Source organism: Tiliqua scincoides, chromosome 1, assembly GCF_035046505.1.
Source record: "Tiliqua scincoides isolate rTilSci1 chromosome 1, rTilSci1.hap2, whole genome shotgun sequence".
Taxonomy (NCBI): Eukaryota; Metazoa; Chordata; class Lepidosauria; order Squamata; family Scincidae; genus Tiliqua; species Tiliqua scincoides.
Window position 1 is genome coordinate 226,554,801 of NC_089821.1, and position 9,126 is coordinate 226,563,926.

Here is a 9,126-nt window from a genome sequence, read left to right on the forward strand (position 1 = left end):
ATGAATGGCTTAGCGTGGTCCAGTGTACCTAGATAGCAGTACCCTTCCTTCATAGGGATCAGTACAGTGAAGGGAGGATTATAGAAAAATGCCCCATCATTTGAGACAGTGTTAGCACATGAACTCTCAAACATGCACTACGCATGTATGCATGCTCCTAAATATGTATGTCTATGGAACATGTCTTTGGTCATGATGCACACTCCCACAAACTCACCATAAGAAGTGACTCAGACTCTTGGGCAAGAGATGCTCCCTTTTATAGAGGGTGGGGGAATAAATTCCTATGGGATCTTTTTTGAGGTGAGCTAATCAAAGAACCTTTCTTTGTTATTTGATGGCCTTTGATGGCTTATCCCAAACATCACCAAACAGGATGTGGTGATGGTGACTGGCTTGGATGCCTTTAAAAGGGGATTGGACAAGTTTCTGGAGGAAAAATCCATTACGGGGTACAAGCCATGATGTGTATGCGCAACCTCCTGATTTTAGAAATGGGCTATGTCAGAATGCCAGATGCAAGGAAGGGCACCAGGATGAGGTCTCTTGTTATCTGGTGTGCTCCCTGGGGCATATGGTGGACCGCTGTGAGATACAGGAAGCTGGACTAGATGGGCCTATGGCCTGATCCAGTGGGGCTGTTCTTATGTTCTTAAAGGATCCTTCTTTTGGGCCTGGGCCTGGCTGATGGTATGGTAGCTGGCTCAGGAGGTTCATTGGTTTACTAGCCTGTCTCCTTGATTGAGTTTAGCCATGGAGTTGGTGAAGATAGCTAGTGTTGGAGATACTTCTTTTGTTAGCAACTTGTTTTTCCTAAATCAGGAAGGTGGCTTTTGTTATGGGGCTAAACCTGCTGTACAAATTGCCCATGGAGAAGACAAGACCATTTTTGATGATCAGACCAATCACCCCTACCCAACTCTTACAGCATATGTCACCCTGTGACAAAGCCATATCCTCAGAACTTGTTTTATCTTTAAACTTAGCAGGAAACCGAAGTTTGGTTGATAGGATCCAGCAGTCTAACCAGGGTCTTGCCTTTTCAGTGCTTTTTATATCATTATAAAACTCAATATTCTATTTGCTGTGCAAGCAGGAATGCCTTGGTGCTGAATGGTATTAAATTTGGCATGCAAAATCAGCTTGGGGAGGGGAGACACTGTGGTCAGATTTCACAAAAATAGCGGAGTATCAACAGTTTGCTTTGACCTGCAGGGTTTGCAATGCTTGCCAAATAGTTTTTTGCCCACAAAAACACTCCTTCAGTTTCTCGTTTTGCTTGTTTAGGTTATATCAAGATGCAAAAGTATTAAAAAGGTTCAGCTTTCCAGCTGTTTGGTGAAAGTTCAGTGTGGTTTTTGAAACTTATAAGGTTTTACCACCCCATTTTACATGGGTAGCACATCTATTTATTTCCCTTATATCCCATTTTCTTCCATCATAGAACTCAGGAAAGCATAATGGGATTCCCAGCCTATCTCTCATCCAGGGTGGACCTTGACCTGCCGAACTTCAGTAGTATATGTGCTTTTAGACCATAGTCTGGGCCAATCTGCTGGCAAATAGTACAGCACATGTCTGATAGGAGTTCTGTGGGCAGGACCAGAAGAGGGAGTCTAACAGGCCAATAGAATTTAGGAGACCTTCCAAGAGAAGGTGGAGGCTAAATAGTAAATAAGCACAACATGGAAGACTGTAGAATGCATTTATGGCTGACATGGCATGGGAATTAAGGTAGGTACTGCAATTTATAATAGCCATCTTTTTAGTGCATAAATGAATTTATGAACACCTTAACTCTTCTCTTAAACTGAAGTTTGTTTTTCAATCTTATAATTGCAGGTTTATGTGGAATATTTATTATTATTATTATTATTATTATTAACAACAGCATTTATATACCACTTTTCAACAAACACAAAGCGGTTTACAGAGAAAAATCAAATAACTATGTCTCAATAGGGCTATCAAATAATTCCTGTCCCAATAAAAAGATGCAAAAAACACCAGCAGGCAGCCACTAGAAAAGACAGTGCTGGGGTGAGGAGGGCCAGTTACTATTCCCCTGCTAAATAAAAGAGGAGCACCCACTTGAAAAGTGCCTCTTACTCAGTTAGCAGGGGTTTACCCTGCTATACAAGAATGCCCTGTACTTTGCTCTTTGGGTGGGTTGTGCAAAGTGGGAAGGAATGTGTCCAAAAGTCTTGCAGATTTCTTGGTCTCTTTGTCTTTCTAAAAACAATAGGGATGAACAGCTAATTCAAGTAATTGAATCATTAGCCGGAAAAGGCCACCTACGGTAGATACTCAGGTATAAGTCGCTCTCACAGATAAGTCAAGGGCAGGTTTTGAGCCAAAAAATCATGGAATTTTCTATGTCCCTCGGATAGGTCAGGGGTGGGGGGGGGGTTAAACTTAGGGGGTATCTGACTATAATTTTGACTGGTTTTACCCAAGGCCAGATCCACACAAATAACCTACCAGTAATTGTTATCTAAGAACTGAACAGTCTCCAATTTATTAAAAATATAGTAAAACATCATAAGATACTTTTATTCATTAACTTTTTAAATTCTGGTCTTCACAACCTTTTTGTAAACACTTTCAGTAAGTGCACTGTAAACAACATACCAGTAGAACCATTAATCAAATCCTTCTTTAAGGTGGTGTGTTAAGCCAGAGGCTTTACATGTAACATACAACACGTAACTGGGAGTGTGCAATTCAATTCACAGCAGAGAGACAAGCAACAAGGACTGAGCGTGGGCAAGCACATCTACACATAATTGCAACCTAATTTACTCAGAAGTAGACCCATTGCTTTTCATGGGTGTTATTCTTAAGTAATGGTGCACTGACTTGTAGCCTTGGACTTGGTTTCAGATGGAAATGAGGATGACGTCCTGGTGTTTTAAAAACCAGACTCTGCAATTTTCCATTGCAAAATGGAAGCAGGTTGCAGATGGGTTGGGTGTGATCCTGCCAAAGAGAATGAGGCTTGCTTGATTTAAATGGAAGTGTTGTGACCTGGCTTTTTTCTCAGGAGGAATGAAAAGGTTAACTTTGGCTACATGTTACAACCTCATTGTCTTGGAGGCTAATAGCTCTTAATTATCTCTGCATTGTCCTCTTGCTCTCCTCTGGGCGTCTCTTGATTGCCACATGTGCCTGAACATCCCTGATGCCTGAGTGACCCACAGATGAGGCAAGGATATATGATTTACACTTGATTTGTTGGCAGAAATTTCTCACCTTATAGGCGAGTATCTACGGCAGTGGTTCTCACACTTTTAGCATCAGGACCCACTTTTTAGAATGAGAATCTGTCAGGACCCACCGGAATGTCATGACCGGAAGTGATATCATCAAGCAGGAAATTTTTTAACAGACCTAGGCTACAATCCTAGCCACACTTTCCCAGGAATAAGTCCCGTTTACTATCATTGTTAAAAGCATATACAGAGTAACCTGTTAAAAGTACAGATCTGTAACATTTCTCCAATGTAGTCACATGCCATGGTAGCATCAAGTCTAATATATTAACATTGAAATGAATGGGGACCCACCTGAAATTGGCTTGCGACCCACCTAGTGGGTGCCAACCCACAGTTTGCAAAACACTGATCTACGGTATTTCTGTTGTCTGGTAAGTTACAGGACATATTTTGTATAAAAACACTCAGGAAAAAAAATTGCATAATCTCACTCAGTCTGAATGGCCCCAGCTGCATATGAAGAAACTGTGCTGCTTCCAAGCTATTAAATGGACTGTAGGACTGAAATAATATTTTAAAGGTTCATTTAGTTTCTATTTTTTGCTATTCAGCAACTTTAGAAATTTTTTCCCCCTCCTTTTTGGGCTCATTTTGCAAAGCCAACAAAAAACCACATTCATATCATCCCTTAGGGAGACCAAGTGTCAGCCAGATATAAACTGGAACTGTTAACATATTTTTTTTTAAAAAGGAGGAAAGTCCAGGACAGCCAATTTTTGAATGGAAAAAGCCATTCTATTTTAATACTACAATGGAGTCCTTTGATACACCATAAATCTGCAGTTGATTCCACTATTGGAAAAACTTTGAAAGGTGTGGGACTGTCCATCTGTCCGAAGAGATTGCCGAATGGTCTTGTGTGTGTGTGTGTGTGGGGGGGCTTTTGTTGCACTGAACTGTTGAGAAAAGGTATTTCTAAAGTATGGCTGAAGCCAAATCTCACATTCCCACCCCAAATTCTGCCCCTCTATCAGCACATCCCCTCCATGCTGGTGTGCATCATCTCAGCATCCACCATTTTTTTCTGCTGCCCCCACTTCTGCTAAGCCAGCTGGTTGGGGAGAATCTGGGAGCTGAACCACTCTTCCCCCCACTCCTCCCCATCTTGTCAGTTTGGGATATGCAGTGACAGAGGAGCGGCAGTGGAGGCTGCAGCCCTTTTCTCAGCAGCAGGAAAAGTTCACAGTGGCACTGCCATCCTTGATGGTAGCTCTTTTGTTTTCCAGTCACTCTCACACATACTCCAGTTATAATCACACTTATCCTCATTGCCAGTTGACTTAGGATCATCTCCTTTGATTCCTCATTTCAAATATGCTTGCAGATTACAATTTGAGGCCATTTCCCTCCTCCCAAGCTCCTACTATTATTCTAGTAACCGAGTTCTTTTGGCAACTTCCCAGAATGGAGATACATACAAAACAGACTTCACAATTGCATTATATAAGCACAAACAAAATTAAAACCAATGTTCACAGAATACTGGATTCTTTGGGGGCTGATGTGAATCCAGCCATAAAATTTCCTCTGTGAAGGAGAACAAGCAGGGAGAATGTTCTGTGTGCGGTGATGACAAAGAATGTACAAAGCTACGTTTTTAATGCGGCATCTGACCTTCTGAAGGGTGTATTGTTATTGGGGTGAAAACAGTTAACATCTCCCCAGGAATGTTTTCATTTCTCCCAGATACTAGAAATTTCAAGCAGGTAAAAGAGTCTTTCTTAGCTAAGGAGACCTGAGTTGCAAACGCTTGATCAAAAACAGGTGCAGGGTTACTGGCCTGAACAAAAGAGTTACAGTCCACTTTGGGTAAATACTTTGTGGGGATATGCGGGGTGGGGGACGGGGACAGTCAGGGAAATGTGTATATTCAGAGTAAAAGAAACACAAGTGCAGGGTTACGTTTGGAGAATTCAGAATTACGATTTCTGCCATGAGGTTTAACTGTGCTTGGAAAAGCTTTTGAAAAACTCTTGAACAATGTGCACCACTGTGAACTCAGGAGCAATGTGCATCACAGCAGTCTCTCACCCTCTGGCACAGAGACAGGCAGTGTCCCTCAAACAACTCAGAACAGGCAGTGTGCTGTCTTGCAGAAGATCACTACTACACAGTCATGGTGGATACACACGACCACCTTGTTGGTGGTAGCTCTTTGTTTTATTGAATTCGGCAGCTGCTCCCTCATTGTGGCAAATCCATCTCCACCATCAACAGAAGCTGCAGCTTTTCAGACTCTGTAAACTAAATGTAGCACCCCTTCTCCACAGTGCATGAACGGAGAGTGTGCCCCAGAATCCTTTGCATCACGAGAACTAATCATATGTCACATTCTAAACACGTGCAGGTGTGTGTATGATCAGTGGGGTGCACTCCTGAGTTCATGCTGGGTGTCTGCTGGCCATGCTCGATGGTGAGTAAGAGCCCTGATTCCACATTACTTCTGTGTGAAAGGCACATGATGCAGAATCTGGATACCCGTTTACAGACATCCCCCCCCTCAATTTGGTACAGTGCCAGGTAAATGTAACAATAATGTAGCTGAATTTGGGCTGCTGGAACTGAATAGTGGATAACTTGGATAGAATTTGACATAGTCACATTTTTGCAAAGCTTTCTGGCCCAAATCTCAACATCAGCTTTTGTCACATTTCAAATCTGGTTTTCCTTTGCTCTGTAGACTCTTGTTTTTGAAATATGGCCACTCAGAAGTTTCAGGTTTACGTATTTATTTATTTTTTACCCTGGGATAAGTATGTGCCCCTTTTATCCAACAATATCAACATATGGAGACTCTGATTCTGACATGCCCTGTTAATCCGACCTTTCTATTTCAGTCACGCTTGTCCTCTAGGAAATGAATCAGATCAGCATTACAAAGCCACTTCTTTCTGGCACCAGGCAATCTGTTTTCAACCTAAAATGTACTCAGCAAGGACAGTTTATCTGTCTGTGATCTGCATCTTGGGGGTCAGTTCATCAAGGCATAAAGACATTGTCAGGGTCCCCCTTGCCTGGGGGAGATCCGGGAGGAGCAGACTGTTTGCAGGGCAAGAGGGGGGCTTGAGAGAGGAGGAGGAGGCAGATCCTGAGGTCAGCTGTAGGAGGAACACTGACTGGGAGAGCCAGGAAAGGGAGGAAGGGGGAAGAGCACAAGGCCCCAACCTTTTAGCCATCCCAAGGAGGAGGGGAGGGGTTTGGAGGGGCCCTCACCAGCATAAAACCCAGCCAGGGTGTGGACTAGGCAGATGGCTGGAGCAGAAACTGGTCTGCCTGCGAGCCAGAACTCACTGGGAGCCCAGAAGCCCCAGCAGGTGGGGAAAAGGACCAGGGTGATGCAATCCCCTTCTCCTGAACTCCTTTCTGAGGCCCCAGTGGCCAGGTTGTTGCTGCTGAAGTTGGAAGCCCTGGTACCCCACTGCTTCCTCTCATGACTCAGAGGATTCCCCACAACCTGGGGCCCCACAGACATGTAGGTGAGGTAGCCCAAAGTGTCTAGTTTAATCTCTTTGAGCTCCATGAAGAAGATATATAGATAATATATCTTCAGTTTGCTATGTCATAGCATAGAAGTTTGCTTCAGTTTGCTATGTCATAGCATAGAAGGCCATGTCACTGCAATGTTGAATGTGGGGGTTCATGGATCAACTGAATGTGAGGCCCAGAAGAAGAGCACACCTTTTGATCACCCTGCAAAATGATTTTTAAAAGCAGATGGGTTTTCTGCCTTCCAACCAGCAAATTTCTGCAGTGTATTCTCAGTATTTGTGGAGTTGATTGGGGGAGGGGGGATTATTTGATATGATTGACAGGTTATTATAGAACCTGTTCATCCCTCCTCTCTTGCTAGGACAACAAAAGAATGCTGGGAAGAAGGAGTTGGGATCCAAAAACAAATGGGAGCTAATTTATTCTCTAACAGTGGTTTGGGAGTGCTGAAATTAACTCTCATCTTGATGCATGGATGGAAATCAGATGACTGTGTTCTGCTTCCAGACCTCTTGCACCATAATTATGGAATTAGAAGGGTCTGGCTGCCCTGATGTGAGCTCACTGCAAAGCACAACAGTACATCTAGAGAAGCCAGATGGACGGTCCTGCTGTACAATGTGTGTTTGTTTAGAAGGCGGAGCAGCAGAGCCTGCAGATATACAAGTAAGTACAGATGAGGTAATGAACTCAAGTTGGGTATAGGAAGGCAGTTGAGGATCTATTAACTATTCCTTTCTTTTTCTGTGTGTGTCAGGAACAGATAGACCCACAGGTAAATAGAACATTTCTGGTGGATTGATCAAGGCTAAGCCACATCCAATTCGTGAAAAGGTGCAGTGAAAGGCAACCACTGGAGCAATTCTCCTACAAGGGAAGATGTACATATTTAGGCCTAAGGAGGGACATAACTGAGGTTTATAAAATGATGCATGGTGTGGAGAAAGTGGATAGAGAACTTTTGCTCCCTCTCACAATACTAGACAGTAGGTCATCCAGTGAAATCCAGCAGATTCAGAACAAATTTAAGCACTTCAGGCCATTTTACAAAGTATGCTCAGCTTCAAGATGTGGTGGTGGCCACTATCTTAGATGGCTTGAAACAAGGGTCAGATACATTCAGGGAGGAGAGGTCCATCAGTGGCTACTTGTCATGATCACTGCATGGAAATGCCACATTCAGAGGAAAGATGCTAGTGGCTATGACTTACTGGGCTACTTGAAGGTATCTGGTTGGTCACTGTGCGAATGAGAAGGCTAGACTAGATGGCCCTTCAGTCTAACCTAGCAGAGCTCTTATGTGGTTACTCAACTGGGCTTGAGTCCAAATTTATATTACCATCAACACAAAACACTGCATGTTAAACTTGTTCTGTGTGGACTCTTCCTCCATCAGCAACAGACCCCCATGGCAAGCCGTGCCAGGTTCTTTCCTGGGCTAGTCTCCAGTTCATCTCTCTCTCTCTCTCTCTCTCTCTCTCTCTCTCTCTCTCTCTCATATGAACATCTGCACAAGGCAGGCAAAACAAAATATGGATACTATGGGAGACAATCATCAGTGTCGCAAGTTTGCTGGGAACTGAAATAATCATGTTACATTAAAAGGCAGTGATTGTTTAGGGCTACTGATATCAGAAAACCAAAGTGGCAGATAGTATTTCACTGCAATATGAATTCAAACCTTGCCTGGGTGCTAGGGGATAAGAATAGGCCCTCAGTTTGGCTGCACTTGTCATAAGAGGCAACTAAACAGCCACCGGGTAGATGGGACTCCTTAGCCTGGGAAAGCAGCTCATCTGAGAGAAGGAAAACTCTGATCCCAAACCTCCACTGCCTTGTGGCTACATCCAGTTATGGAAAAGGCTTCAGGAGTCAACCTCCAGGCAAAATCCGGAGCCAGAGTCCCTGAGGCAGTTCATGGCTGAACACAGTCACGTTGTGGCAACTCCTGCGACGCCGCTGGAACCAACCGTATTGGCCTCTGCCTTTCCATTGGACCATTTCAGCGACATGGAGAGGGGGAATTTGCTGCATGGGTAACAGCCTAGCCTCCATACCTACTTTACCCAGGCTTCGCGCACTGGAGAGGACACTCTGTTCCAGAACCACCATTCAGAGTGCGATACCATAGTCTTCCAATACTGAAGGATGCCAACATGGACAAATTCAAACTTACTGAATGGTTTACTGTATACATACAAATTAAGTACTTCTCAATGTGTGTGTTTGTGTGTGTGTGTGTTTTAATCACATTCTGTGTAGTTCTGTAATCAGGACGAAAATAACAAAGGACGAAAAAAATGTAAGAATCTCCCATTTGCAACAATGTAATTAAAACTTAAAGCTTGGGGTTTGAGTGGCA